The sequence below is a fragment of the Pristiophorus japonicus genome, chromosome 6 (assembly GCF_044704955.1).
Source record: "Pristiophorus japonicus isolate sPriJap1 chromosome 6, sPriJap1.hap1, whole genome shotgun sequence".
NCBI lineage: Eukaryota > Metazoa > Chordata > Chondrichthyes > Pristiophoridae > Pristiophorus > Pristiophorus japonicus.
Window position 1 is genome coordinate 143,827,843 of NC_091982.1, and position 27,986 is coordinate 143,855,828.

At 44.1% G+C, this 27,986-nt stretch overlaps 1 protein-coding gene across 5 annotated transcripts in view; it reads right to left on the reverse strand.

The window, feature by feature from the left end:
- The window catches only part of LOC139265800 (bcl-2-related ovarian killer protein-like), a 105,069-nt gene that overhangs the window by 18,635 nt on the left and 58,448 nt on the right, over positions 1-27,986 (reverse strand). The gene's annotated exons all lie outside the window — the stretch shown is intronic.

Genomic DNA, 27,986 nt, shown 5'->3' on the forward strand with positions numbered 1-27,986 from the left:
TCTAATGAACAAAATGTTGAATCATTGTGGGTGGAGATTAGAGATAGTAAGGGGAAAAAGTCACTGGTAGACGTAGTTTATAGGCCCCCAAATAATAACTTCACGGTGGGGCAGACAATAATCAAGGGAATAATGGAGGCATGTGAAAAAGGAACGGCAGTAATCATGGGGGATTTTAACCTACATATCGATTGGTCAAATCAAATCACACGGGGTAGCCTGGAGGAGGAATTCATAAAATGCATATGGGATTGTTTCTTAGAACAGCATGTTACAGAACCTATAAGGGAGCAAGCTATCTTAGATCTGGTCCTGTGTAATGAGACAGGAATAATAAACGATTTCCTAGTAAAAGATCCTCTCGGAATGAGTGATCACAGTATGGTTGAATTTGTAATACAGATTGAGGGTGAGGAAATAGTGTCTCAAACGAGCGTACTATGCTTAAACAAAGGGGACTACAGTGGGATGAGGGCAGAGTTGGCTAAAGTAGACTGGGAACACAGACTAAACGGTGGCATAATTGAGGAACAGTGGAGGACTTTTAAGGAGCTCTTTCATAGTGCTCAACAAAAATATATTCCAGTGAAAAAGAAGGGCGGTAAGAGAAGGGATAACCAGCCGTGGATAACCAAGGAAATAAAGGAGAGTATCAAATTAAAAACCAATGCGTATAAGGTGGCCAAGGTTAGTGGGAAACTAGAAGATTGGGAAAATTTTAAACGACAGCAAAGAATGACTAAGAAAGCAATAAAGAAAGGAAAGATAGATTATGAAAGTAAACTTGCGCAAAACATAAAAACAGATAGTAAAAGCTCTTACCGATATATAAAACGAAAGAGAGTGACTAAAGTAAATGTTGGTCCCTTAGAAGATGAGAAGGGGGATTTAATAATGGGAAATGTGGAAATAGCTGAGACCTTAAACAATTATTTTGCTTCGGTCTTCACAGTGGAAGACACAAAAACCATGCCAAAAATTGCTGGTCACGGGAATGTGGGAAGGGAGGACCTTGAGACCATCACTATCACTAGGGAGGTAGTGCTGGACAGGCTAATGGGACTCAAGGTAGACAAGTCCCCTGGTCCTGATGAAATGCATCCCAGGGTATTAAAAGAGATGGCGGAAGTTATAGCAGATGTATTCGTGATAATCTATCAAAATTCTCTGGACTCTGGGGAGGTACCAGCGGATTGGAAAGCAGCTAATGTAACGCCTCTGTTTAAAAAAGGGGGCAGACAAAAGGCAGGTAACTATAGGCCGGTTAGTTTAACATCTGGAGTGGGGAAAATGCTTGAAGCTATCATTAAGGAAGAAATAGCGGGACATCTAGATAGGAATAGTGCAATCAAGCAGACGCAACATGGATTCATGAAGGGGAAATCATGTTTAACTAATTTACTGGAATTCTTTGAGTATATAACGAGCATAGTGGATAGAGGTGTACCGATGGATGTGGTGTATTTAGATTTCCAAAAGGCATTCGATAAGGTGCCACACAAAAGGTTACTGCAGAAGATAAAGGTACGCGGAGTCAGAGGAAATGTATTAGCATGGATCGAGAATTGGCTGGCTAACAGAAAGCAGAGAGTCGGGATAAATGGGTCCTTTTCGGGTTGGAAATCGGTGGTTAGTGGTGTGCCACAGGGATCGGTGCTGGGACCACAACTGTTTACAATATACATAGATGAGCTGGAAGAGGAGACAGAGTGTAGCGTAACAAAATTTGCAGATGACACAAAGATTAGTGGGAAAGCGGGTTGTGTAGAGGACACAGAGAGGCTGCAAAGAGATTTAGATAGGTTAAGCGAATGGGCTAAGGTTTGGCAGATGGAATACAATGACGGTAAATGTGAGGTCATCCACCTTGGAAAAAAAACAGTAAAAGGGAATATTATTTGAATGGGGAGAAATTACAACATGCTGCGGTGCAGAGGGACCTGGGGGTCCTTGTGCATGAATCCCAAAAAGTTAGTTTGCAGGTGCAGCAGGTAATCAGGAAGACGAATGGAATGTTGGCCTTCATTGCGAGAGGGATGGAGTACAAAAGCAGGGAGGTCCTGCTGCAACTGTACAAGGTATTGGTGAGGCCGCACCTGGAGTACTGCCTGCAGTTTTGGTCACCTTACTTAAGGAAGATATACTAGCCTTGGAGGGGGTACAGTTGGAGTTCAGAAGGATGAGGGGTGATCTTATAGAAACATTTAAAATAATGAAAGGGATAGACAAGATAGAGGCAGAGAGGTTGTTTCCACTGGTCGGGGAGACTAGAACTAGTCTCAAAATACGGAGTTGAGAAGGAATTTCTTCTCCCAGAGGGTTGTGAATCTGTAGAATTCTCTGCCCAAGGAAGCAATTGAGGCTAGCTCATTGAATGTATTCAAATCACAGATAGATAGATTTTTAACCAATAAGGGAATTAAGTGTTATGGGGAGCGGGCGGGTAAGTGGAGCCGAGTCCACGGCCAGATCAGCCATGATCTTTTTGAATGGCGAAGCAGGCTCGAGGGGCTAGATGGCCTACTCCTGTTCCTAATTCTTATGTTCTTATGTTCTTATGACAGGTGATGTCTAACACTACATCCCAATACATCAATAAGATCAACTCTGAGTTCTGACAGTGTTGCAGTGCCTAATTATTTCACAGGTTCGGGCCCAAGAGCAGCAGGATCACCAGCAGACAGGAGGGAAGAACCACTCGAATGCAGCAGGTTTGCAACAATAACAACAACAGCTACATTTCCATTCATGTCCATCTGTACCTCAGCCTTATTCCACCCTCTCCCAGCCGTGGATGGTACAATAACGGATACAATCGGCTCAGGGGTGAAATTGGTTATCAGTGCGTCCACTTTACAGGTGGAATATGGGAGCAAAAATGACCAATTTCGCAGGATTAAGCCCTGTGCCCCAAAGACGTTTGAAAAACACCTGACGTCATATTGGCCTTGGACAACTTTCAGGCACCTGGAACGGCCATCTAAAAAAAGATTCAGGCCCCCTTCATATGCCAATGAAAGGAAAGAAAGACTTGCATTTATATAGCACCTTTCACGACCACCGGACGTCTCAAAGCGCTTTCCAGCCGATGAAGTCATTTTGGAGCGTAGTCACTGTTGTAATGTGGGAAACACGGCAGCCAATTTGCGCATAGCAAGCTCCCACAAACAGCAATGTGATAATGACCGGATAATTTGTTTTTTTTTAATGTTGATTAAGGGATAAATATTGGCCCAGGATACCGGGGATAAGTCCCCTGCTCTTCTTCAAAATAATGCCATGGGATCTTTTACATCCACCTGAGAGCAGATGGGGCCTCGGTTTAATGTCTCATCCGAAAGATGGCACCTCTAACAGTACAACACTCCCTCAGCACTGCATTGGGAGTGTCAGCCTAGATTTTTTTATGTGCTCAAGTCCCTGGAGTGGGACTCGAACCCACAACCTTCTGACTCAGAGGTGAGCGTGCTGCCCACTGAGCCACAGCTGACACACGAGGGGCGTAATGCCTCTTCTTCAAACCCTCAGGAAAATTGAGCTTCCCTGAGTGGAGCCGACAATGGGCCTGTTCCGCTGAGGATTGCCAGGTATGGATGTGGCCCAGGAAGTAGCTACCACTGAACCAAGGTAATCTTCACATGGCGACAGGAGCAGCAGGAATCCTCCCAGCTCCACAGCGCTTCTGATGGCTGCTGCTAGCTGTGATTGGCCCCCTTCCCACCGTCTTTCCCCGCCTGCCCACGGCTGAGTCAAGCGGTCCGACGATATTTTCGGAAATGGGCGAGCTGCCTGTGAATTTCCAACACCTACTGTCAGTCACTCCCAAGTGATCAGGAGGAAGGATGGGCTCCAGGTGGCATTAGTTGCAGTAAGTCAGAGGTACCACTGTCTTAAACCATGCTGCTATGGTTCTATGGCAGTGTTTAAGTTGGTCCGTCACCTTTGGGCGACAAGATTCAGTTCTTGTGCCTTCCTGAGGCCAATTAGAAGCCAATTGCTCTTGGATAAATATTGAGGTCACTTAGAAGTCAAAAAAATATCAACAGAAAGTAACAGACTTTCTTTTGCTGTTTTTATATGAAACACAGGTGCGAAAAGGCCATTCAGCCCATCAAATGTGGTGCAGAAACTTTCAAAGTGTCAGCTGCACAATTTTCACCAGTGGCAAGGAGTCACATATTGTAGCCATGAGGGTACCGGGGCTCCTCAAAACAACTCCATGGCCTTCACAAAGAGCAATGGTTTGTACTCAATTATATTCAGGTGGTATCTGACTGCAGAAACATCATCATCACGTCAGGGCTTGCTATCCAGGAAGCAGCCATGTGCCTTTGTTGTACAGCTGTCCATGGTGGACTGTCTAAAGAGATGGAACAGCGGGTGCGAGTGGCTGCTGGAGAAACTTTGGCAGGATTGGCTGCTATGCTCGCTGAGATAGGCCGAAGGGGGCAGGAGTGCCTTGGCCTGGCGCAAACAGCGGAAGGAGCACACAACAACCCAAGCACCCCACCCACCCGTCCCTCCAACCACCGTCTGCCCCACCTACGACAGAGACTGTAGGTCCCGTATTGGACTCATCAGTCACCTGAGAACTCGTATTAGTGTGGAAGCAACTCATCCTCAACTCCGAGGGACTGCATAAGGAGAAGAGAAGAATTCCTTGGCTTTGACTTCCACCTTGGAAAAAGCTGTGCCATGTAGTTTAGGCATGATGAACGAGTGTGTGCAAATGGACAATGTTTGTGCACAATCGAGGTGATTTTCGTCTTGCTACTGCTCCGTGCACGTCTAAAAACGGGGCTGTAGTGAGACCAGAACTGCACGGAGGTTTGAGCTGTCCGCCCGTTCTAATTTTTGGGCAAACTTTGATTTAGGCACCAAGTGCTCCCACCAGAAGGAGGTGGGAGCTTTAACATCTACAAATTGGGGTAATGTTATGTGGAAACCACAATGCCATTTTCGACAAAAATTGGAATGGGCAAACAGCTAGGGTTAGTTGGCAGCTCAAACCTTCGTGCAGTTCTGGTCTCACTATGGCCCCGTTTTTAGACATACATGGAGCGGTAGCAAGACAGAAATCACCTCGATTGTGCACAAACATTGTCCATAGGATTTACAGCACAGAATCAGGCCACTCGGCCCAACTGGTCGATGCCAGTGGTTATGGTCCCCACGAGCCTCCTCCCACCTTATTTCATCTCCCATCTCATATGTTTATCTAGCTTTCCCTTAAATGCATCTATGCTATTCACCCCAACCACTCCATGTAGTAGCGATTCATTCTCAGCACTCTCTGTGTAAAGACATTTCTCCTGATTGGATTTATTAGTGACTATCTTGTATTTTTTGGCCCCTAATTTTGGTCTTCCCCACCTGTCAACGCTATCAAACCACTTCATCCCTCAGCCTTCTCTTTTCTAGAGAAAAGGGCCCCAGCCTGTTGAGTCTTCCCTGATGGTTGTAACCTCTCAGTTCTGGTGTAAGTTCCTCAGCCTGTCCACAAATCACGGGCAGTACATGTTGGCAAGCACCTATTCCAGGCTATTTAAATGGCTTTTGCTTTTGTATCTAAGAATGGAAAGCTGGAAGCAGCTCTGTCACAGATTTTTCACTGCGGTCATTTGTATGTTTTGAGCTTTGAGCCTTCACTGCTTCCAATCCTCTATCTACCTGCTGCTGGAGGTGCTGCAAAACCCTGCCACTATAACCTGCTCCCCTTCACTTCCTATACTTCCACTGCTCAACAGGAAATATCTCTCTTCCCAGATGGCTGGTCAAATCCTATATCTAAATCCAGCATCATTTCACTTGATAGCCTGGATTTGAAAGAAACAGTCCAGGAATGAGTAATCAACACTGATAACATTACGCAGAGTTTCTGCAATGAAAGCTTACAACGGGGAATGAAAAGCTGTTAACACTTTTAACACTGAGCAATGAGCTAAAGCTATCTCAGGTAATATTAATGTGAATTACTTCCAACATTTATTCATTTTGCTTAAAAACCAAGTTCTACTCGAGCGCACTTTGCTGTCACTTTGGTTTTTGCAAAACTGTTCCCTCTGCAGCTTTATGACTTCACCTGTTTGGAACATAGGAACAGGAGGAAGCCATTTAGCCCCTCGAGCCTGCTCCGCCATTTGATGAGATCATGGCTGATATGTGACCTAACTCCATATACCTGCCTTTACTCCATATACCTTTGGCTAACAGGCATCTATCAATCTCAGATTTAAAATTAACAATTGACCCAGCATCAATTGCCCTTTGTGGAAAAGAGTTCAAAACGTCTACCACCATTTGTGTGTAGAGGTGTTTCCTAACTTCACTCCTGAAAGGCCTGGCTCGAATTTTTAGGCCATATCCCCGAGTCCTAGACTCCCCAACCAGCAGGAAAATAGGAGGTGGGTGGGGTGGCTTGACCCATCCACCTCCACGGAGGTGTGTGGGGGGCCTGACCCATCCACCTCCATGGCACGAACCTGGTATTGCAGTACTTCCAGGAACGGTGCAGTGGCTCTAGGCCTTTTGGCTAAGAGCATTGGCGCAGAGTGATCCTTGATGTGTGCAAGGTGACCTCTGGCGTTTGTGATTTGACAAAGAATTGGAAAGATTGGCTACGAATTTAAAAAAAAAATAGTTTCTCTATCTACCCTGTTCCCCTTAATATCCTAAAAACTTCAATCAAATTATCCTTTAACCTTTTATATTCTGGGGAATACAACTCTAATTTGTGCAATCTCGCCTCGTAACTTAACCCTCGGGAGTCCGGTAACATTCTGGTAAACCTACACTGCACTCGCTCCAAGGCCAATATGTCCTTCCTAAGGTAAAAGCAGAAAATGCTGGAAATCTCAGCGAGTCAGGCAGCATCTGTGGAGAGAAAGAGAGTTAACGTTTCGGGTCTGTGACCCTTCGTCAGAACCGGCGTATGTTCAAAACTAACACATTTTTAAGGAGCACTAGACCTCTGACCTCTCCGTCCTCGGCCTCCTGCACTGTTCCAACGAAGCTCAACGCAAGCTCGAGGAACAGCACCTCATCTTTCGTTTTGGCAATTTACAGCCTTCCGAACTCAACATCGAGTTCAACAATTTCAGATAACCTCTGGCCATTTTTTGCTCTTTTTTTTAACCCACCCCTTCCCCTGCCGATCTTATATATTTTTTCTCGCTCTCTGTTTACCATGGCAGCTGGTAATTATTTTTCAAATTTCTGCCATCACCATCTCAAGTCGGCCCATCATCCCTTTTGTCTCTCTAATCTCTCCTGCCTTCCACCCTATCACAGACCTTCCCTTTTGTTCTTTCCTCCCTCCCCCTTTCAGTGCTCCTTAAGAATCTGTTAATTTCGAACATTCGCCGATTCTGACGAAAGGTCACCGACCCAAAATGTTAACTCTGTTTCTCTCCACAGATTCTGCCTGACCCGCTGAGATTTCCAGCATTTTCTGTTTTTATTTCAGATTCCAGCATCCGCAGTAATTTGCTTTGTATTCTTCTTACGGTTTAGTGCCCCAAACTGCTCACAGTACTCCAGGTGTGGTCTAACCAGGGCTTTGTACAGCTACAGCATAACTTCTACCCTCTTGTGTTCTTGTCCTTTAGATATAAAGCCCAGCATTCCATTAGCCTTTTTGATTACTTTCTGTACCTGTCCGTGACATTTTAATGATCTCTGTACATGGACCCCAAGTCTCTTTGGAGCACCGCTGTTTTTAGCTTTTCACCATTTAGAAAATACCCTGTTCTCTCCTTTTTAGGTTCAAGGTGGATGATCTCACATTTGCCTACTTTGAAATCCATCTGCCGCAGTTTTGCCCATTCTCTTAATCTACCAATTTCTCTTTGTAATTTTATGCTTTCACCTATACTGCTTACATTGCCATCTATCTTTGTGTCATCAGCAAATTTGGATATGCAGCTTTCTATGTCATTAATAAATATGATGAATAGCTGAGGCCCCACCACAGATCCCTGTGGGACACAACCTGCTAATTAGAGTACCTGCCCATTATCCCTACGCTCTGTCTCCTGCCACTCAGACAATTTCCTAACCAGGTAAATAATTTGCCTTACATTTCAGGGGCTTCAACCTTAGCTAACTGTCTCTTATGAGGGACTTTTATCAAATGCCTTCTGGAATTACATATAAATAATATCCGTAGACATTCCCCTGTCCACTACTTTAGTCACCTCTTCAAAACATTCACTCGGGTTTGTCAGGCATGACCTACGCTTTACAACTCCGTGCTGACTCCCTCTGATCAGCTGAAAGTTTTCAAGGTGTTCAGTCACCCTATCCTTAATTAATCCTTAATTATTGGTGTCACATTTCTAGTAATGATGCCCAATTAGATCTCCCATCAGTTCCAAATTGGCACCTTCAATTTGTATGACAAAAAATAATGAATTCAGCTTATGATCCCACAACAAGATAATTATGCATGAGGAAGGTCATTCAGCCCATCTGAATGATTTCACCTCTACTACTCTATTTAATAGTCTATTCAATATGTTGATCAACATTTGTGTGAACAAGTAATTTCTGATATCATGGTGTTGTTCCTAGCATTAGTTTTCACATTCAGAGCTGGTGAATCAAATGCCCTGATTAAGATTAAAAATTCACCCTAAGTTTTTTCCTAAAATTGCCTCCTGTTTCCACCTTGGACAGGATCAATCCCTCATTGTCTCGTCACCAGCACAAATCACATTGTCAGCTTCATGTCTCACATGTAAGTAAGTACTACAGCTTTGTACCAAACATACTGAATCAGTTTGTAAACCATGCCAATGATTTGTTTCTTATGGTTTGAAAACAATGGATGTATTATTAAATGAACAACATCTGGCAAATGGATACTCTATAATCTCTTCGAAAGAAAGACTTGCGTTTCTATAGCGCCTTTCACGACCACCGGATGTCCCAAAGTGCTTTACAGCTCCCACAAACAGCAATGTGGTAATGACCAAATAATCTGTTTTAGTGATGTTAGATGAGGGATACATTTTGGCCCAGGACAACCGGGGAGAACTCCCCTGCTCTTCTTGAAAATCGGATTACATTGGATATATAGCACAGAAACTGACCATTCGGCCCAACTAGATGCAATCCATCCAGAGCTTGAATAGTTTATTTACTATATCCCCACTTTTTATTTTAAATTTATTTATCTCATTACTAATCTCATCATCCAATGTCATGTCCACCTGTTCTATCTCCCTGGTAAATACTGAAGCAAAATAATTTTTAATATTTCTGCCATCTCTCTGTCGTTACTTGTGGTATTATCCTATGGCCCTATTCCCATCCCAAACTCCTTTTTTTATTGATGTGCCTGTAAAATATTTTACAATTTGTTTTATGTTCCTTGATAAGTTAATTTCATAGTTCCTCTTTGCCTTCCTAATTGTTTTTTTGACTTCTCTCCTAATCTTTTCGTATTCTCCCTTATCATGCACTCCCCTGCTGTCTATGTAGTTAATGTATGCCTCTTTCCTTACCCTCAATTGTTCCCTTATAGCTTTATTCATCCATGGAGTCTCATTAGTGTTTAGTTTGTTCTTTCCTTTTAGCAGAATATATTTCCTGCACTCTGTTGAACAACTTTCTAAATGTTTCCCATCGCTGTTCTACATCATCTTTTGCCAATATTATTGCCCATTTTATTTTCCCAAGTTCTATTCTCAGCCCTTCAAATTCAGCTTTTCTCCAATCTGTTACCCTGGTTTTCATCATACTTATGTCCTTCTCAATTATCATCTTAAAGCGTATTATATTCTGGTCACTATTGCCTAGATGTTCCCCTACTTTTGCTTCTCTTATCTGCTCTGGTTCATTTCCCATTACTAGATCCAATAGTGAATCCTCCCTTGTTGGGCTTTTTACATATTGGGTTAGAAAGGAGTCCTGTACACATTGTAGGAACTCCATTCCCTTATCCCCTTTACCTACCTCTTCTGTCCAATTAATATCGGGGTAGTTGAAATCCCCCATGATTATTATTCTGTTTTTTACTCATTTCCCAAATGTGTCTGCATATTTCTTCCTCCACCTCTCTTCCACTATTAGTTGGTCTGTAGACTTCACCTATTAGTGTGATTGATCCTTTATTATCTTTTATCTCTATCCATATGGATTCTATTTTTGTCTTGCTGATAGCTGCGTCACTTTTTTCTACTGCCATTATGTTATCCTTAATAAGTACAGCTACTCCACCTCCCCTTTCCCTCTCTATCTTTTCTAAATATGTTATACCCTACAATGTTTAATTCCCAGTCCTGATTTTTCTTTAGCCATGTCTCAGTAATCCCTACTATATCTGGTTCCTCACAACGCATGATTGCCTCCAACTCCCCTGTTTTATTATGGACACTGTGTACATTGCTGTATAGACAGTTTAATCATTTTTAATAGGATTTCCTCTCACTTTACGTTTAGCCATCTTTTTAGACACCTATTCTATAACTCTATTTATTCCCTTGCCATCAATGTCCTCCCTTACTTTATTCGTTCCTATACTCTCTTTTCTTGTTTTGTTTATATTTAGTGCCATGGGATCTTTTACGTCCACCTGTGAGAGCAGACGTTTAATGTCTCATCCGAAAGATGATACCTCCGACAGTGTAGCACTCCCTCAGTACTATACGGGAGTGTCAGCCTAGATTTTTGTGCTCAAGTCCCTGGAGGCGAGAGTGCTGCCCACTGAGTAGCAGATGGTGAGGGAAATGTGAAGGCTCACTGCATACCTTGTCTTGGGCATCACTCACCCATTGATCCATTAAACTCATCTTGAATGCTGCTGTGTGGGCAAATGCACTCACATTTTCAAACCATTATTGATTGGTTTTGACTGCATCCCAATATCTCATCATTGATCTCAGTCAGTGGTGAAACCCCATTACAGTGGCCTCCTTTACCTTGAATTTGTTACTTTGCTTTGCTCCAATGGTGTGTGGAGAAGGCGAATGAAGAAGAGAGAGGGATCACCTGCCTTTGGTGGTGTCTTCTTCATTATTCGCATGAAGTGATCTCCATACACCAGTCTCCCTCCTATCCATTCCCACGAGCTCTGAACAAGAATTTTGTACAAATTCTGGTGTCGTATACAACAACAAAACTTGTATTTATATAGCGCCACGAATGTAGTGAAACGTCCCAAGCAAGGCGCTTCACAGGAGTATTATGAGATAAAAAGTTTGACACCAAGCCATGAATCAAATGCTGTAGCTTAGGTCAAAAGGAACTGATATTTGGGTTTAGCTGCCTGTCCTTCTGTAGGCGAGGCAAGCAGTCAATCGCGTGTTGACAACAACTTTACAACCTCAAATTAAATCAATTCCCAAGGTCGCCAGGTCAAAGGGAAAACTCCTGTGGGGTGTGGAACAATGTCCCCTGTAAGCTGCGCTTTGTTCCGCGCGGCCTGTGCCTCTTAATGCGCATTCCCTTTAAATGTCTGCGCATGCGCGGTTTACAGTGTGAAAGCCGGTGAGCGGTCTGCGAGGGATCGTTCCCATTGGGAACATTGGTGCAGATAATGGATCATTCAAACAATGAAGCGGACACCACTGAAAGTTAGTGATCCTTCCTTTCAAAGTCCCACATAGTGCAGCAGGGCACCCTTTAACATCGGACCAAGTGCCTCAAACAGATTTCAAATCTTGAGGCCACAATAAAACCTAGCAGCCTGATGCCTTTCCATACACTCACATACAAGCTGGGACCCAGTGCAGACACCAGAACTTCAATCAATGCGTATCTCAACCTTCCATTATTGTAGGACAAGGTTGTGCATAATCGGAGAAAGCAGACTGAAACAGGAGGACGACCTCATCATTTTAACGCCTGGTGCCCCTTCCAGTAGGCCATGGGGTGAGAGATGGTGAAGTTGGAGGCCTCACTGAAGCTGAGGCCTTTTCCAATTATTCTTCCTCCACTCACTCACGTGCACGCACTCAAGCACAGATCATGACACATCCCTTTGCTACGTCAGCACGCTTCAAGGGATGTTTAGTAGCCAGCATTTCAACATTTTGTTTGACTCTTTGGTTTCTATAGATAACCCTCAACCATCAACTTGACCGTCCCTAGTTGGTCAGCAAACCCACCTCATTTCACCCTGTGTCAAGCACTCCACGTAGCAAGCACTATACAAGAACATCCACCCTGGGCCTGAACCTCACCTGCCATATAAACTCTCCCCGCCATCTTCACAGCCACCCCCTCGACCTTGCTACCCCACATGGCCTCTCTCGTCCCACGGTCTCAATCACAGATCTTTGATCAATTCCTTGTATCCCTCACCACCTGCATTTCCCTACCCCCTTCAAACCCGATTTCTTTCTGCCTTGACCTACAACTCTCCCCCGCCCTTCCCTTCCCCCGTCACTTACAATTGGAAATTCAAGCTGCCAATTACCTAGCCTTTGGCCCTACATTTGCCACGATACTTCTGCAGCTGTTGATCGACTCAGCAACTCCCTCCCCATCACCTTTGGTACATTTACCACAAGTAAAACCTTTGGTCTCTCCCATCCTGGTCATTCCCACCTTCACTCCATCAAGTCAAGGACTGTAGACCTTGAGTGTATCTGGTGCACATCTGGCTGGACCACATCAAGCGTTATTCAGGCCAAGGTTGTCCACTTCTCTAAGATCATTTTTTTGTCCTTTACTAACTGTCCCCTTAAACCCCTCTTCCCTGCCCCTCAACCCACGCCTGCAATGTGTGAGGAGCGCAATGTGTGAGGAGACCAATCATTCAACTGCTTCTGCTGCTTTCCCATCTTCCCTTTCTCTGGCTATGAACCAAACCTACCTCTCCCCCGCTGTCACCAAAGGAAAACTTGAGCTTCATGACCAAATTCACCGTTAGAGGATATAATTTTTTTTAACTTTATTTCAACTGTGCCCACTGAATTTTCTTCTGCTGCTGTGGAGTAAGACATCAGCAGATGACAGGATTGGCATCCATGTTGGTTGAGTTAGTGTGGAGGCCAATCTGGCTTATAATCGTGTGTCAGCTGTGGCTTAGTGGGTAACACTCTCGTCCCTGAGTCAGAAAGTTGTGGGTTCAAATCCCAAGGAATTGAGCACTGAAGTCTAGGCTGACGCTCCAGGTGCCGTCTTTAGGATGAGACGTTAAACTGATGTCCCGTCTGTCCTGCTAGGTGGATATAAAACATCACATGACACCATTCTGAAGAAGAGTATGGGAGTTCTCCCCAATGTCCTGGCCAATATTTATCCCTCAACCAGTCTCATAAAAACAGATTATCTGCTCATTACCACATTGCTGTTTGTGGGAGCTTACTGTGCGCACATTGGCTGCCGTATTTCCCACATTACAATAGTGACTACTCTCCAAAAGTACTAATTGGACATCCTGAGGTCATGAAAGGCGCTATATAAATGCAAGTCTTTCTTTCGTTAGGGTGTACTGTGAACACAGAGAGGATTTATAATGCATTGAGTGGATTTCATAAATAACGGAAGGTTTTATTTACGAGAGCCTGAACCCAGAACTCTTGCTGTCTGCAAATGTGCATCAGCAGGGATATCTTCAGTGGAAAATAAATTCGGGCTGGGGGCGTGTAAAACAGCTGCCGATCCCCTCTTGCCCATTTTGAACTCATGCTAAAGACCTTTGTCTGTTGGAATCTGTTGGATAGTCCAAAAGAAACATTCAAATTCCTGAGACTTTCCGGATTTGGCATTACAAGCAGCATATTTGGCTGAGTTCCCCTGTTTACAGGACAGCTGCAATGTTCCAGGGCAAGTCCTGATGACTAGCAGCTGTATCATTATAGTGGGTTATGCTGCTTTTTAATGGAATTTTCAGCAAGAGGTCATCCAACAGAAACATGTGACTATTGGGAGTAGATCTTGGCTTTGTGGGACAGAGTAAAAGGGATGGCAGAGAATTGACAGCCTGTTTTATATCTCGGCCCATTCTTATTTTCATTGACTTCAGTGAGGAGAGATGTGAAACGGTTGTCGGCTTGCTATTACCCATTGTACACGATTGCACAAGTCCCGATCTACCCCGCTACAGTTAAAGTGTTTCAGGCATATTGAAGATTATGAGGATGTAACAAGCAGGGTGGATAAGGGGGAACCAATGGATGTGGTGTATTTGGATTTCCAGAAGGCATTCAATAAAGTGCCACATAAGAGGTTATGGCACAAGATAAAAGCTCACGGGGTTGGGGGTAATATATTAGCATTGATAGAGGATTGGCTAACTAACAGAAAACAGAGAGTTGGGATAAATGGGTCATTTTCCGGTTGGAAAACAGTGACTAGTGGGGTGCCGCAGGGATCGGTGCTGGGGCCTCAACTATTTACAATCTATGTTAATGACTTGGATCAAGGGACCGAGTGTAATGTAGCCAAGTTTGCTGATGATACAAAGATGGGTGGGAAAGCAAATTGTGAGGAGGACACAAAAATCTGCAAAGGGATATAGACAGGCTAAGTGAGTGGGCAAAAATTTGGCAGATGGAGTATAATGTGGGAAAATGTGAGGTTATCCACTTTGGCAGAAATAATAGAAAAGCAAATTATAATTTAAATGGAGAAAAATTGCAAAGTGCTGCAGTACAGAGAAACACAAAATGTTAGTATGCAGGTACAGCAAGTAATCAGGAAGGCAAATGGAATGTTGGCCTTCATTGCAAGGGGGATAGAGTATAAAAGCAGAGCAGTCCTGCTATAACTGTGCAGGGTATTGGTGAGGCCACACCTGGAGTACTACGTACAGTTTTGGTCTCCGTATTTAAGGAAGGATATACTTGCATTGGAGACAGTTCAGAGAAGGTTCACTAGGTTGATTCCAGAGATGAGGGGGTTGACTTATGAGGATAGGTTGAGTAGGTTGGGTCTATACACATTGGAGTTCAGAAGAATGAGAGGTGATCTTACTGAAACATAAAAGATAATGAGGAAGCTCGACAAGGTGAATGCAGAGAGGATATTTCCACTCATAGGGAAAACTAAAACTAGGGGACATAGTCTTAGAATAAGGGGCCGCCTATTTAAAACTGAGATGAGGAGAAATTTCTTCTCTCAGAGCGTTGTAAATCTGTGGAATTTTCTGCCCCAGAGAGCTATGGAGGCTGGGACATTGAATATATTTAAGGCAGAGATAGACAGATTTTTGAGTGATAAGGGAGTAAAGGGTTATGGGGAGCGGGCAGGGAAGTGGAGTTGAGTCCATGATCAGATCAGCCATGATCTTATTGAATGGCGGAGCAGGCTCGAGGGGCCAAATGGCCTACTCCTGCTCTTATTTCTTATGTGCTTACTTATGTACTTATAACCTTCAGTTACACCAGATTTCCTACATTACAATGATAACTACACTTCAAAACTGCTGCACTGGCTGTAAAGTGTTCGGATCTTCCTACGGTCGTGTCAGGCACTATATAAATGCAAGTCTTTCTTTTCTTTCTTTTTGATCTTCAAACAACTGAATACAAATTTCATGTAATCTCCATCTGAGATACAAAAGATGACATAGTATTTACAGCACAGGAACAGGCCATTCGGCCCAAAAGGTCTGTGCCTGTGTTCATGCTCCACATCTTGCTCCACCAACAGATCCCTCTATCCCTTTCTCCCTCATGTGTTTATCCAGCTTCTTCTTAAATGTATCATTCCTATTCGCCTCAACCACTGCCTGTGGCAGCGAGTTCCACATTCTCACCATTCTCTGGGTAAAGATGATTCTCCTGAATTCCCTACTGAATTTATTAATGACCATCTTATATTGATGGCCCCTAGTTCTGGTCTCACCAGTGAGTGGAAACATCTTCTCTGTGTCTACCCCATCAAACCCTTTCATAATCTCAAAGACCTTTATCAGATCACCCCACAGTCTGCTCTTTTCCCAGCCTGTTCACTCTTCCCTGATGGTTATAGCCTCTCAGTTCTGGTATTATTCTAGTAAATCTTTTTTGCACCTCCTGTGCCCATTTTATAATATGGAGACCAGAACTGTTCACAGTACTCCAAGTGTGGTTCTACACAAGTTTAACATAACTTCACAGCTTTTCAATTCTATCCCTCTAGAAATGAACCCAGTGCTTTTGTATGGCCTTATTAACCTGTGTTGCTACTTTTAGTGATTGTGTATCTGTAAACCCAGATCCCTCTGTTCCTCTACCCCATTTAGATACTTATTTTCCTAGATGTATGTGGCCTTCTTATTTTCCCTTTCAAAATGTACAACCTCACATTTATCTATATTGAAGTTCATTTGCCAATTACATGCCCATTCTTCAAGTTTATTAATGATTTCCTGTATTTTGTCAAAGTTCTTCCCTGTATTAACTACCCCCTGATTCCTGAGTCCAAATCGTTTATGTAAATGGTGAACAACAGCGGTCCCAGCACCGATCCCTGTGGAACACCGCTTCCCACCATTTGCCAATCTGAGTAACAACCTTCAACCTCTACTCACTGTTTTCTGTTTTGTAGCCAGCTTGCTCTCCATTCTTCTACTTGTCCCCTGATTCCACATGTTCTGACCTTAGTCATGGGTCTACTATGCAGTACCTTACTGAAGGCTTTTTGGAAATCCAAATATATTACATCTACTACATTACCCTTATCTACCCTTTTTGTTACTTCTTCAAAAAATTCAGTAAGGTTGGTCAAGCATGATCTTCTCTTTTGGAATCCGTGCTGACCACTCTTTATTATATTTCTGTTTCAAGAAATTTACACTTTTGAGTAAGGTTTCCATTATCTCCCGTACCACCGATATTGAGCTAATTGGACTTGTTCTATCTCCCTTTCTATCACTAGAAATCCCATTAGCTGTTTGCCAGTCCTCTAGCACTATTCCCTTTGCTAATAATAAGAGTTGCAAAGGCAACTCTTGGGAATTACTAATTTTAAGCCAATGTCTTAGTAGTTCAAGAAACCTGTCGATTAAAATTGAAATTCTGGAAATTGATAGAAAAGGCTCAGGAAGTCAGTCAGCATCTGGAAGAAGATAGACATAATGGGCCAAATGGCATCCTTCCATGCTGTACACTTCTATGGTCCTATAGGTCAGTGTTTTGAGTGGGACCATCATCAGAAATTGCGTAGTCCCTTCACCGCACTCACCTAGTTGTTCCTTGTTCTATCTTGTTTTGGCCAACTCTATAAAAGAGCCCTCCCAGCCTCACTGTGCCAGTTTTGATGAAGAATTGAACCCAAAGAATCAGAACTATCTTTCTCTTTCAGGTGCTGACTGACCTTTTGTGCTTTTACATCATTTTCTATTTCTAAAAATGGTCAGCCTCTGGACTGAAATTCAAATTGAAGGAAATGGCGTGTGAGAGGTGGGTCAGGGGAGAGAAATGGTCAAACAGTGTGACCCTCGACCGCCCCCCCCCCCCCACTGTAAGTCTGCAGTCCTGGTGGTGCCCTTCAGAGCTGACCCAATTCCTGTCTGAGGCTTAACCACACTGTTCGCAACCTTGTTGTCATATTTGACTCCGAAATTAGATTTCGACCACAAGTCCACAGCATAACTAAGACCGCCTATTTCCACCTCCGTAACATCACCCATCTCTGCCCTTGCCTCAGCTTATCCTCTGTTGAAGCCCTCATCCATGCCTTTGTTGCCTCTAGACTTGACTATTCCAATGTACTCCTGGCTGGCCTCCCACATCCTACCCTGCGTAAACTTGAGATGATACAAAACTCGGCTGCCCGTGTCCTAACTCGCACCAAGTCCCGCTCACCCATCACCCCTGTGTTCGCTGATTTCAAAATTCTCATCCTTATTTTCAAATCCCTCCATGGCCTCGACCCTCCCGATCTCTGTAATCTCCTCCAGCCTCACAACTCCCCCGGGATTTCTGCGCTCCTCTAATTCTGCACTCCCGAGCATCCCTAATTATAATCGCTCAACCATTGGTGACCGTGCCTTCTGTTGCCTCGGTCCCCAAGCTCTGGAACTCTCTCCCTAAACCTCTCTGCCTCTCTACCTCTCTTTCCTCCTTCAAGGCGCTCCTTAAAACATACCCCTTTGACCAAACTTTTGGTCACCTGCACTAATTTCTACTTATGTGGCTCGGTGTTAATTTTTTTTAAATTTCATCATACTCCTGTGAAGCGCCTCGGGAAACGTTAAAGGCGCTATATAAATACAAGCTGTTGTTGTTGAATCGATTGGTTCACTTAGACTTTTGGTTGGGGCATGCGGAATTCACCTCCTGTGTGGTGGATTATCTTTACTGGGGAAAGATCTGAAATTCAACTGCTGTGTCTGTGATAGAGAATTCAAACATGCTGCATTTAGACAGGTTGAGAAAACACAGACTCCCAGGTCTACGTGCGACTGAGCACATTGCATTAAGTCATCAATCAACTTGACATTTTAGGACCTTTGGGTAGCGAGCCAATTAAAGGGTAAAAGACTATCAAATGAGCCAATAAGGTCAAAGAAGGCGAGTTCTTTTCTGTAAATTGCACCAGGTATATGTACAGCCATTTTGACCATGTGGTCTCAGAAGGACAAAGACCTGGCTTAAAGCCAAGAGCTTGTTACTGCGGCCAAAATAAAGTGATATTAAAACTACAATCGGAGTTCGTATTTCATTGGAAATTAAGAGATCTAACAATTTTGGCGTCACTAACAGGATCGCTGAGGGAAGAAACTGAATTTTGGACATCGGATCTACATACTGAGGTAAGGACTCCTCTTTATAAAAGTCCTCGGTCAAAAGTCTAAATTCGCCTCTCCTTCTACGCGATTCCGAAAGCCTCCGGTTTGCGAACCCTCCAGTTGGTAGTCGGCTCGAGGTCCCATAGACGTCTAACTTCAGCGGTGTGTTAGTTAATTAATCACCGACCCACTGATCGGCTGGAAAGCCTACTACTCGAGACCCCAGTAAAGAAATCAGTATTATGGCAGCAGGAGATAAGAGCAAAGAATTGCCTACAACTGTTAAAGGCGGGCAGGCACCACCTGAGGTTTCGATAGATGAAGTCCTCGAACAGTTGAAAGAATACATAGAGCAACAATTCAACTTATCTAAGATCGAACAAAAGTACGGAACCTCCAAAGGACAATGGTCCTTGGACGAGATTAAAAGGGTCTGGGGAAAAACGACCCGTATGAAAAATAAAGAGCGAACTAGATGGTCCCTAGCCGTTATGGGAAAGATCCGAAAGCGGAATGAAATTATAATGCGTTCCCAACATGATCGAGAACTGACCAGTACAAAGGATCAATTGCAAGCAGTTTGTGCACAGCTGCGACAGAAAAAACTTGAACTTGAAAAGTCGGAAGCGGAAGTTAAAGATCTTAAAGGTGAAATTAAAGAATGGAAAAAATCATTCGGTCAAGAGACAGTAATAGGAAAAGGAAAATGTATCGGTCAATTCCCAGGGTACCCATGTTTGGATAAATTAAAAGCGCAAACCCGAAGACACGACCGAGGAATAGATACGGATTCTGAATCCTCCGACGATACAGGGTCGGAGGATGAAGAATTAGGGGTGCGCTTTACCCCGTTTAAAAAAAGACGAGTTGTAGTCAAATCAGAAGAGACTGCGGATGAGGGCGGAACCAAAAAAACAAAGAAAAGGGTGTACGAAGAATACTTATTTCATGATCCGGCAGACCCAGAGAAAATTGATAAATGGTCCAAGGAATTGCCCAATCCAAAGAAAGGGGGAGTGAAAACGTGGGACCAATTGGACCGCTTAAGAAATATATATCAACTTCATCCCTGGGACGGAGTCCAAATTTTGACCATAATGGTGCCAAAAACACAGGTAAGAAAATTGCACGACAAGGTAGAAGAAGCTTTGGGGCAGGATGAGCAAGAATTAGACGCAGGATGGGAGGCGATTAAACACTGGCTGCAAGCCTTCAGTCCAGCTAAGACAGACTGGGGAAAAATTGCAGCCTGCCAACAGAAAGGAACAGAGGAGGTCCTGGAGTATGACGAGCGGTTTAGATGCACGTGGCTAGAACATTCGGGTATGAATAATACGGATGAGGAAATGGATGAACAAGTGTTTGGACCCCTGAAAGTAACTTTCGTGGCAGGTCTAAAGCCAGAACTGTCCAAAATGCTTAAAGTAGTGTTACCAGACTGGGAAGGTAGAGGAACTACCTTTGCAGCATTGGTGGATCGATGTAACCAATTAGATCGGGATATGGGAGCTAAAGTCCGAGCTGTACAGGCTATGGGATGGAAATCCCCCAGGATTCCGATAAACAGTTATTAGGAAAATTACCCGGAAAATGTCATTATTGTGGGAAAGAAGGTCACTGGGCCAAGACGTGCAGGGCAAAACAGAAAGGTCATGGCTGAGGAAGAGGACGCAGCCAGGGATACAATTCAACCAACAAGCCAGGCTTGTCACAAGATAACGACCTCATAGAAGCATTTAAGCGACTAACAATACAACAACAGAAGGAGTTACTTGGGATAGCAAAAAGCGATTAGAGTCCACCCTGGCCCCCCTCCTTGCACTAATACAACAGAGGGGAGATGGGCTATATATAACTGTGAGGGTGGGCGATAAGGATGTGGACTGTCTTTTAGACACAGGGGCGGAATTAACATGCTTACCCCTACAATATGGAGACTTTTTGCCGTTGGATGGTAGGGCATGTACAGCCTATGGAGTTGGGGGCCATAAAATGGAAATTAAAAGGACAACACCGGTACTTATAGGGCTGGGTCCACATGAACTAACCACGCCGGTCTGGATAGGCCCAGTAGATCAACCCCTTTTGGGAATGGACGTTCTAATCCAAATAGATTCATCGTTGCATTTCGAGGATGGTCAGGTGACATGGTCAATTAGAACTTTGAAGAAAGAAGAATTGAAGGAACACCCGATATGGGTTAAAGATAAGAACGATTGTGGCCTACTCCAGATGGAGCCTGCGTCATTTACCGGGACAAGCCTCCATGCACTAAACAGTATCCCATCAGTCCAACTGCCATCGCGGGAATCTTACCGGTTATTCAGCAATTGGAGAAACAAGGGGTGCTTATTAAAACGCATAGCTCCTCCAATAGCCCCGCGTGGCCGGTACAGAAATCTAATGAGACTTGGCGTTTGACTGTTGATTATAGGAAAGCTAACCAGTGTATTGATCAAAAAGCTCCTTTGGTCGCAGATCCCTCCACCATTTTTAATGCCCTCAAACCGGAACATAAATATTTCTCGGTTATAGATATGGCCAACGGATTTTGGTCGGTGCCTCTGGCACCGGAGGTTCAACAGTGGTTTGCTTTCATGGTCCAAGGACAACAGTATACTTGGACCCGGTTACCGCAGGGTTTCCACAATAGCCCTACGGTATTCCACATGGCTTTACAAAGCCATTTGCGAGAATTACCTCCCCTGTCATCCACAGTCATCCAATATGTAGACGATATCCTGCTAGCTTCAAACACGGAAGAACAGCATGAACAAGATTTACGAGCTTTGCTGGACCACCTTTGGCTGAAAGGACATAAAGCCAGCATCGACAAAGCACAAATATCCCAAGAAGAGGTTGTATACCTGGGACAAAAGATTTCACAAGGAAAGAGAGAACTTACCCAGGATAGAACTGCAGCCATTCGGGCTGCTAAAAACCCCACCACTATTCAGGAACTAAGGTCTTTTTTGGGATTGTGTAACTTTAACAGAAATTGGATTGACTCCTTCACACAGCTTGCTCAGCCACTGAATGATATTTTAAAGTGGAAACGTGCCTCTAAAGAAGCCATCACCCTCACTAAGGAACAGCAAGAGGCCTTCCTGAGTTTGAAAAAGGCTTTGTGTTCGGCATCGGCTCTGGGAATCCCCGACAGTGGTAAGCCATTTACCCTGTTTGTTCATGAGAAAGAAGGATATATGACAGCTATACTGACACAAGAACATGGGGATCGGCAAAGACCTATTGGCTATTATTTGGCAAAACTGGATGCGGTAGCCCTCGGATGGGGAAGTTGCCTAAGGGCTATGGAAGCTACATGTCGAGCGGTAATGATCACTGCGGGTCTAGTCCTCGACCAAAAGCTGATTGTCAAGTGTCCCCACACTGTACACGCTTTGCTGTCTATGAATAGAATGTCTCAGGTGACGGCAGCTAGATGGACCCGCTGGACAGCAGTTTTGGAAGCTCCTAATCTCCATATCGTCCGGGCCAGCCCGGTTAATCCCGCAACTATGCTCCCGATGTCAGAATCGAGGGAGCAAGAGGGGGGAGAATGTGAAGAGCATGACTGCGTGGAGATTTTAAAAGAAACAGAAGAAGCAGCCTTAGCAGCAGAGAAGCCTCTGCACAACCCAGCCTCATCCTGTTTACAGATGGTTCCTCCTTTGTGGACAATGGTACCAGAAAAGCAGGATGGGCAGTTACAACCTTATATGAGGTAGCGGCAAAAGGATGCTTACCCTCAGGAACGTCAGCACAACAGGCCGAGTTACGGGCCCTGTCAGAAGCATGTCGAATAGCAGAAGGACAGACAGCTAATGTCTACACAGATTCGCGTTATGCTTTTGGAGTCGTTCACGACTTTGGTCTGTTATGGCGGAAAAGAGGATTCCTCACTGCTGCTGGTACACCTATCCGAAATGGAAAAGAAGTCTGAGACTTACTGGAGGCCATACAATTACCTCAGGAAGTGTCCATCTTGAAGTGTAAGGCCCATACCAAGGAAAATACCACAGAAGCACAGGGAAATGCCCTAGCCGACCAGGCAGCTAAAGATGCCGCCTCACAGGGCGTTCCTCCAGAAGAACCAACACAGATGTGCAGATTGAAAGCACTCAGGACTCTGACACGAGACCTTCAAACAATGCAAGGCGAGTGCTCCCGAGAGGAAAAATGGCCATGGATTGAGGCAGGAATTAAGGTATGTGAAGATGGTGTCTGGAGACAAAGAATTACTGACAAGCCAGTCGTGCCACAAGCACTTATGCCTTTTTTAGCCCAACAGATCCACTCGTGGGGACACTTGGCCTCACAACAGATGACGGCACGGTTGCAGAAAAGCTGGTGGGGTCAGGGATTTAAAAAACATGCCCAGCTGGTAACAGACCGCTGTGTGGTCTGCCAGAAAAATAATTCTGAACCCATCACGGTAATGCCTCAACTGAGGCCCCCTGCCCCTGTCGGACCATTCCAGCATCTGCAGGTTGATTATATATCTCTTCCTTCATGCCAAGGATACACTAACATTCTTGTCATGGTCGACAGATTCTCTAGATGGGTAGAAGCTGTCCCAACTAAAAGAGCCACAGCCAATCACACTGCAAAGGTCTTGTGTAAGGATTACATTCCCCGATGGGGAGTCCCGAGTAGCATTGACTCAGATCAGGGAACACACTTCACAGGTGCTGTCTGCCAAGAAGTCTGTAGGTTACTGAACATTACGTGGGATTTACACTGTCCTTATCATCCACAATCATCAGGACAAGTAGAACGAATGAATCGAACTCTGAAACAACAGCTTGCCAAATATCACCAAGAAGGAACAATCCCGAACAGAACTACAGGTCTAAGCCCATTTGAAATTATAACAGGAAGACCCATGTCGTTGCCAGGAACTATCGATTTACGGAAAGCTGTAGTTCACTTAATGAGTGACACTTTGTTATCATACTGTCAGAACCTAACAATGCTATTAGTTCTGTTTCCCGACAGGTATCGGCAGCTTGGGGTAATCCACCCGAAGGAGGACATGACATCATCCCGGGAGTCTGGGTGTATGTGAAAAAGTTGCATAAAGAACCTTTGGGTGCCAAGTGGGAGGGACCTTATCAAGTGTTATTGACCACCCAGGCAGCTGTTAAAAGTCCAAGGAAAGAAAGCCTGGATCCACGCTTCACACGTTAAACGAGCACCCGTAACTGAAGCTGAAATCTAATAAGGACAATTACTTTTTGCCAAAATGTATAAATTTACTGTATTATTGATTGTAGGTATTCTAGGCATAGGCCTACTTCTTACTAGCCGACCCTCTGCACCAAAGGGAAATAGTAGAGTACCAAGGGAATTACATGTAAATACCTTTTTATATATGTCATACATTTATGCCAAACAAGGTAACATTTCTAGGTGTTGGGTGTGTGTGCATATTCCTATTCACTCAAAGGGAGGGATTCCCTTGAGGCCAGTTTCCTTGAATATCTCGGAAATGGCTGAGTGGATAATTAATCAAAACAAAACAGGCAATGCGTTTCAGGATACGGAAAACTGGGCACGTAAATGGAAGTCAGCAGGTTACAATCTGACTACCTTTGAAGGGGGATACCAACCGTGCTACAATAATTCCAAACGGCCCCCATTTTTTGTTATCACTAATACAACGGGAATAGGAAGACTGGGGGAATCGGTCTGTCTGATTAGAAACATCAAAGGAGGCCAAAATATGGGGTATAGTAACTGCTCCCGGAATTATAATATCATCAAGCCAAGGAACCGTCCAAACTGGGCCGATGTGGGAATTTTTAACGTAACGGGGATTCTGAATAAAACAGATGGAAAAGCCTGGACAGGCCCCAGAGTGTTGCTGACAAAGAAACAGCTAATATAATGGCACCTATTGGGTGTGTGGCCACAAGGCCTACCCTTGGCTGCCCCAGAATTGGATGGGATCCTGCTATTTAGCCTACATTGTGCCTGATATGTATCATATAAAGTCACTGTCGGAACATTTACACTGTCCTAAGAGAGCTATCACAGAAACAGAGAGGTTCTTTGCCATTCTGATCACCAGGTATGGGACCGCCAGAGTGGCAAGGGAATCCGTTGTGGAACGGGTAGCCAATGATACCTCAGAGGCCCTAGTTAAAATCAATGCAGAAATGGTAGCAATCCGCACAGTAGCCCTACAGAATGGACTGGCCCTTGATTACATCCTGGCTGAAAAGGGAGGTACTTGCACCCTACTCGGAACTGAGTGTTGCACATATATCCCAGATAGCTCCGAAGAAATTACCCACTTAGCGGAGCATATCCAAAAGGAGGTAGAAAAATTTAAACAACCCCCATCATTCACTTTGTGGAGCGGAGCCACTGAATGGCTAGGTTCAATAGGAACTTCATAATTGGAAGGTTTAATTCTATTTGTGGTAATTATTTTACTTTTATATTGTTTGTTTATGTTGATTAAATGTTGTTGCGACCAGGTGGCTGTAGCTGCTGTCCCGCAGGTGAGACACCTTGCAGGTCCCAGCAGACCGTCTGCACATGGCACAGGGGTATGTTATGCTTAAGGGAAGGTTGTTTACTGGTTGAATTAAGATATTGATTTGGATTAAATTGGAATAGGTTAATTAACCTACTAAAACCAGACTTCCATTGTGGCCACGATGGAGCTCAGGTTGGTGTAAATTTGTGTGGAAGCTACTAGTCCGGACATGTGGCGAAACACATCAACAAATTTTAGAAGAAAACTCTATTAACATGTATGAAATTATTTTGTAGAACGTTTAACCAGTGATACCTGATGTTTTATGATTCAGTTTGTGAAAGAATCAAAGGTGGGATTGATAGAGAATTCAAACAGGCTACATTTAGACAGACTGTGAAAATTCACAGACTCCCAGGTCTACGTGCGACTGAGCACATTGCATTAAGTCATCAATCAACTTGACATTTTAGGACCTTTGGGTAGCGAGCCAATTAAAGGTTAAAAGACTATCAAATGAGCCAATAAGGTCAAAGAAGGCGAATTATTTTCTGTAAATTGCACCAGGTATAAGTACAGCCATTTTGACCATGTGGTCTCAGAAGGACAAAGACCTGGCTTAAAGCCAAGAGCTTGTTACTGCGGCCAAAATAAAGTGACATTAAAACTACAATCGGAGTTCGTATTTCATTGGAAATTAAGAGATCTAACAGTCTGCCATACTGTATGAATAGCTCAAAACAGGACCAAGACAAAAACAATTGGAAAAATGTAAGATATGTGGGATATAAACCTCTATAACTTTGTCAAAAAATCCAGGAGGGAAATTAGGAGGAATTCATTTACGCAGCGAGTTGTTATGATCTGGAACGTGCTGCCTGAAAGGGCGGTGGGAGCAGATTCAACAGTGACTTTCAAAAGGAAATTGGATAAACACTTAAAAAGAAATTTGAAAGGTTATGGGGAAAGAGTGAGTCGAATTGGATAGCTCTTTCAAAGAGTCAGCGCAGATATAATGGGCAGAAGGCCCTCTTCCCGTGCTGTATCATTCTATGATTGCATGAACTATCACTCTCTAAACAAATCTCTACTTTGACCTGAGTCGGCCGACAGGAAGTACACTTACGTAACCCAGTGGTGACTTCCTCATCTGAGCCTCAGCCCCCTCATCTCCCCCCCACAACAATGGGCCTACGCGCCTAAGGTTGGAAATTCAGCAACATGGAAGATTTAATCTGCATTCCCCCAGTCCACGAGGTCACAAACTAGCAATCCGGTGTGCCACCAGGATCGGCAGTAATTAGCCCTGAATCAGGAACCCAGAAAAATCAGTTATATTTCCATTACTCATTCTATCAATTTCCCGCTCTCTTTAAACTTACAACGGTCCCAGAGTACGGAGGAACACCTCTGGGGTATCTTTTCCACAGGGGTTCCTGTGGAAGGATGAGAGCATCCAAAGGAACATTGTGGAGTTTCTGCCTCTACAACCCTTCCAGATATTAATCACTCGGTGTGAAGTAATACTTCCTGATACCAGTCCCGTACTTGCCCTTCACAGGTCTGTGCCTACGTTACTTATTCTGCAGCTGGAGTTTAACTTGTGATCGTGCCTCAGATTAATGCTTTCTATTGCACTTTGTATCTTATATAAACCTTTAACGTCCCTTCGCCTTCACCTCCATTTAAAGCAGAAAAATCAGAGTTTCTTTAACCTTTCCTTGTGACTCAGGATGGAGATCTGCTCCCTGGTACAGCGGCACTCCAGTTTCAGGGTTCGAATGTTTCCCTTATGCTTCGGTGACTATTGTTGAAAACGGTATTCAAGGTACAACAATAACAACTTGTATTTATATAGCGCCTTTAACGTTCCAAGGGTATTACACAGGAGTATTATGAGATTAAAAATTTGACACCGAATCACATAAGTAGAAATTAGCGTACACAAAAAGTTTGGTCAAAGAGGTATGTTTTAATGAGAATCTTGAAGGAGGAAAGAGAAGTAGAGAGGAGGAGAGGTTTAGACAGGGAGTTCCAGAGCTTGGGGCCCAGGCAACAGAAGGCACGGCCACCAATGGTTGAGCGATTATAATCAGGGATGCTCAGGAGGGCAGAATTAGAGGAGCGCAGACATCTCGGGGGTTGTGGGGCTGGAGGAGATTACAGAGATAAGGAGGGGCGAGGCCATGGAGGGATTTGAAAATAAAAAGAGGAATTTCATAACCGTGAGCCAATACAGGTCAGCGAGCACAGGGATGATGGGTAAGCGGGATTGGTGCGAGTTAGAATACGGGTAGCCGAGTTTTGGATCACCTCTAGTTTACATAGGGTGGAATGTGGGAGGTCAGCCAGGAGTGCGTTGGAATAGTCAAGTCTGGAGGTAACAAAGGCATGGATGAGGGCTTCAGCAGCAGATGAGCTGAGGCAGGGGTGGAGACGGGCGATGTTACGGAGGTGGAAATAGGCGGTCTTAGTTATGCTGCGGATATGTAGTCGAAAGCTCGTTTCAGGGTTAAACAGCTTGAGCACAGAATTGTACAGCCTTAGGCTCATTCTTCACTGATGTCATAATAAGGGAGAATGTTTTGATTGCATGTTGCTGAGAGGAGCTGAGAGGGGATGATTGGAAAATCATGGACAGCACCACCAAAGTTTCACATTAGTGTTGCCAGGAGGCCAAGCCCACATTGGCAGCACAGAATCATAAATTACCTCCTGTGTCTCAGCAGCCTGTTTACTTTGCTGATTGTTGCTTTACAATGACAGGATGCAGCATCTTGAGCTTCTGGCTTATCGCAAGTATTGTCGAAGTCATCTGTAATTCTGACCGCT